The sequence below is a fragment of the Mandrillus leucophaeus genome, unplaced genomic scaffold (assembly GCF_000951045.1).
Source record: "Mandrillus leucophaeus isolate KB7577 unplaced genomic scaffold, Mleu.le_1.0 Scaffold432, whole genome shotgun sequence".
Lineage (NCBI taxonomy): Eukaryota > Metazoa > Chordata > Mammalia > Primates > Cercopithecidae > Mandrillus > Mandrillus leucophaeus.
The window spans coordinates 1564711-1569221 of record NW_012104610.1 but is presented as its reverse complement, the minus strand read 5'-3'; the positions used below and the strand labels follow the sequence as shown (position 1 = coordinate 1569221).

At 51.7% G+C, this 4511-nt stretch overlaps 1 protein-coding gene across 2 annotated transcripts in view; it reads left to right on the top strand.

Annotated features, from left to right (window-relative positions):
• Positions 1-4511, top strand: part of RHOG (ras homolog family member G) — a 21155-nt gene continuing 16644 nt past the window's right edge. Inside the window, exon 1 of one of the 2 annotated variants that reach the window (XM_011993718.1) lies at positions 1-156. The gene's annotated coding sequence lies outside the window, so the exon portion shown is untranslated. Of the gene's footprint in view, positions 157-2763; positions 2829-4511 lie in introns of those variants that run through there. The other variant, XM_011993719.1, reaches the window with a different exon arrangement.

Genomic DNA, 4511 nt, shown 5'->3' with positions numbered 1-4511 from the left:
GGCCACTGCGAGCCGGTGGAGGCTCGGCGAGGGTGGCTTGCCGGCGGCTGTACCGCCTCTCGGGAGCCGAGAGGGACCCCTGAGGTCAGAGGGTCCCGGGCTCCAAGAGAAGTGTCTCTAAAGTGGAAAAGCTCAGAGCTGGGAGATAGGACTCAGGTGGGGTGTCCTCAGAAGTTGCGGGGGGTGTTGAGAAGTGCATGAGGGGAGAGGGCTTCTGAGCTGGAAAAGGCACTCCCTCTGCTCTGGCAGTTGTGACACTTGTCGGGGTTAGAGGGGCGGTGTCTGGGGCCTCCGAAAGCTCTCTCCCTGGAAGATCCATGCTAATCCAGACTCACACTCGGGCTGCAGCCCGAAGGCCCTCTGCACTCAGGAGGACCGGGGTTAGGGTTGGGGGAGCCCCGCCGATCCCAGTTGTTCTCTATATGCCTGTTTTCCTGAGTCCCAACCTTACCTGGCGCCAAGCAGTAGGTATTTAGTGAGCGAACGCTGTTCCTACCTGACCAGAGCCTGGCCTTGCTCTTTTGGGAGTAACTTGGTCTTGCCCTGTGACTGGAGGTGGAAGGACTCTCATTCAGAGGTACTGATAGTCCCTGACAAGTTTTTGTTGTGTCTTTTGGGGCCGATTGAGAACCATCTCCTAGTGTTCCTCTTCATTCTTAGTCCCTGAATTATACACATGCTCCTATCGTCTCCCTCCACGCCTTTAGTTTCTACCCAGAAATCCGCCATCACTCTCTTCTCATCCCTTTCAGTCTCTTTTCCTCCAAATATGCAGTCATACCTAGGCCTTGACCTCTCTTCACCTACCCGGCCCCATGTTCATCTCAGTCCTCTGCAACCTGCCCCATCCCTTCCCTTCCCAGCTCTGGCACCCACACACTTACACCTCCTTGCGTTTTCCATCACCCCTCATTCCTCTTGAACCTTCAGCCTGTCACCCTCTCTGTATCCTTCTCTCTCACCCACTTATCTCCAGCTTTGGAATCAGGATCTGTTGTTGAAGACTTAGTGAGTTCCAGAGTCTTTTCAAACCTCCCTAGCTTGGAGAGGCAGACTGCAGCCTCCCGGTGATAGAGATGGATTAAAGAGCTGGAAAGTGTGTGTGTGTGTGCGCGCGCGCGCGCGAGAGAGAGAAAGAGTGTCTGTGTGTCTACATCTTTATCTCTTACAGACAAAATAACTGCCCTCAGCCTTGAGAGGGCCCAAGGGGAAACCAGCAAAATGAAGGGAACCTGCAGTGAGTGAGGTTGTGGTTAGGCAGGAGGAAGCAGTCTGTAGCAGTCAGGGTAGGGTAACACAGGAATAAGACTGGTAAGAGAGGCCCTGGGAAATCAAAATCACCCCAACCTGTGGTGCTTGACCAAGGGGCCAGGCCTGGAAGCCGGGAGACAGCCTGAAGGTCCCTGACTCCATTACCTACTAGTTCCAGCATCACCTGGTGGAAAGAATGGGACCAACTTGGGTGTGATGGAAATAAAGGGAGGAGGCAAAGGCAGGATTCTGGAGGAAAGACTGCAGCTGGTCTAACTTCGAACTTAACTGTTTTAGTTTTGAATTAAGAAGCGGTTGAGGCAAAGGTGTCTGCTCCTTTCCTGCTGCCTTCCAGGGCCTGCCTAGGCCAGGTACCCAGATGCCCTGGTCTGCATCAGGGCCTTAGTGACCAGGAAGCCCTCTGGAGTTCTACTGACCCCTCTGCCTTCAGGCATCCTTAATATTCCCCATCTCACCTAGGACCCTATTCCTTCTCCGGAATTCCTCCCAAATTTAACTTCAGTCCATCCTGGCTATGGAAGCTCTTGTTGTTTCCACTCTAGAGCTCCTTCCTCAAGCTTTTGGGGTGCATGCTGAGGATCTTGCTTCTATCTACCTTCTCCAGTCATCTGTATTCATTTCTCTCCACAAGAAAAAAAAGAGAAGTAGAGGGGAGTTAAGTGCTACAGCTAAATTTAAGGGCTCTCCCTGTTCCCCATTCTGTCATCTTCCCATGTCACAGTCGTCCCTCTCCCATGAATTGTTCTTCTTCCCGTCCTTCCCTTCCACCCACCTGTCTTTCTTTGCATTTCTTGGAGGTACAGAAGTATGGCTGTGGGAAGAAATCCCAGGGACCTACATAAAAGCCCAGTTTAGAGAAGGATGTGCATACAAGGCACTTTCCCAGCATCACAGCTTAATAAAAACCCCAGGAGTCCCAATTTCTAGGCTGGCAAACCAGTAGTCACTTTAGTATTCTGCGTAACTGAGCAAACCCACAGGGCTCTGATGGTAAAGACAAGATGGGTGAGACAGGGATTCTCCCAGGTGAGATCTGGTCCCATTGGAAGTTTGAGCTAATTGCAAAAAAGGCATTGTTGGAAAAAATGTGACCAGGGCAGGAGAGATTTTAATGGGAAAATATTGGGGGGTGAAGGGAGGTGGTGGCTACAACCTAGGAGGCTGCCACTAAAGTCTTGGCTAAACATGTCAAGGTTGTGACGTGAAGAAGGGGGCTCAGGCCCACACTGAAGACTCCTTCTATATATTGTAGACCCATTAGCAGTGAGGTCAGTAGGGGTCCGTGAGAAGAGCTGAGGAGGGAAACCAAAGACAAAGCCTGGGCCACCTCCCCAGATCAGACTGGTTTTCCTGTCCAGGGTCCAGCTTCCTCTTTTGTCCTCATTTCATATGGGGGGAGGGCATCTCTCCAGGAGCTAGAGGCCAGAGGAGGAGCTTCTCAGCTAGGGCAGGGCCAGAGTGGCTGACTGTTGAGTAATGTCAGTTCTAAATCATGAATGCACCAGGATGGGCTAGGCATGAGGGCCTGGGAACTTAGAAGCAAAAAGGGCTCACATGTAAGTCAACCCACCCTTTGGTCCATTTTCTGAAGGAATAAACTATGGTGGGGTTGTCCTGAATGAGGTTAAAGAGATGGTTGGTCCATTCTGAGGCTGGAGTTAGAATCCTCACCTTCTCTCCTTTGTAGAAGTAGCATAAGAATGGAGGTTAGAAGACCCGATCCTTGTCCTAGATTTGCTACCAACTGTATATAATCCTTGTCAACTTGGTTTCTCTTGGCTCCATTTCAGCATTAAGGAGTTGCATATCAGTACCTCCAAAGGGGACAGTGAACATCATGGCTCTGACTCTTCGTCCCCCAAGAGACTCATAGCAGTGCCCCTCACTCTGGGCCCTCATGTCTTATCAGCCTCAATTTGACAGGTCTGAGTAGTCTCTACATATGTATCTGTCCAGGGATAGAACTGTGGCCCTTTCTCCAAGCACAAGGATTGTTAGAGCTTGAGAGATAAGAAGGCAAAGAATGTTGGGGATTTTGCCAGGGGGTAGTAAGATGGAGTACCCTGTCTCCTGCTCCGGCTCTGCCTCACTGATGGTGGAAAATAGATGCCGGAGTTTCCTCCCTGATGTTATTTTCCCTTGTGGAAACCCCCTCAAGCCTTGGGCGGGGCTAAAGGGACTGGGTAGCCCTGGGTCTCTCTGTGGGTATTTTCAGGTGGGGGTGCCAGGATTGGGAGGATGGCACTTCTGTACAGCCTCATGTGAAATTAGCAAAGGCAAAGGAAGTGCCACTTCACAGGCCTTTGGTGGGGCCCAGGGACTGCTGAGCTGCTGCTAGGCGGGGAGGAGGAAGCCAGTGTGCACCCTTCCTCTGTGCTGTGTGGGGGAGGGGGCAGCTTCCTTGGCTCCCCCAGCCAGAGCCGTCCTGGTCCTGAGGCTCACTTTTTTTTTTTTTTTTGAGATGGAGTCTTGCCCTGTCACCCAGGCTGGAGTGCAATGGCACGATCTCGGCTCACTGCAACCTTCACCTCCTAGGTTCAAGTCATTCTCCTGCATCAGCCTCCCAGGTAGCTGGAACTGCAGGCATGTGCCACTAGGCCCGGCTAATTTTTTTTGTATTTTTAGTAGAGATGGGGTTTCACCATGCTGGCCAGGCTGGTCTCAAATTCCTGACCTCAAGTGATCCGCCAGCCTCAGCCTCCCAAAGTGCTGGGATTACAAACGTGAGCCACGTGCCCAGCTGAGGCTCACCTTTTATGGAACACTTGGGGTGCTGGGACAATGAAGGAAGAAGATTGGGAACTAGGACTTAGTGAAAGGGTCCTGGACTGCCCCTCAGACTTCCCAGCTACCACTGTCTCATTTCCTAGTGGGTGGCATCAACTCTTCTTTCCTTCCCTGCTGCAGTGCAGGATCCTCTCCAGGGGCTGAAGGATGAATGGCAAGAGGTGGAGAGTCCTCCAGCATGGATTTTTTTTTTCTTTTCTTTTTTTTTGAGACAGAGTCTTGCTCTGTTGCCCAGGCTGGAATGCAATGGCATGATCTCTGCTCACTGCAACCTCTGCCTCCTGGGTTCAAGTGATTCTCCCTCAGCCTTCCGGGTAGCTGGGATTACAGTCACCCACCACCACACCCGGCTAATTTTTGTATTTTTAGTAGAGATGGGGTTCCACCATGTTGGGCAGGCTGGTTTCGAACTCCTGATCTCAAGTGATCTGCCTGCCTTGACTCCCAAAGTA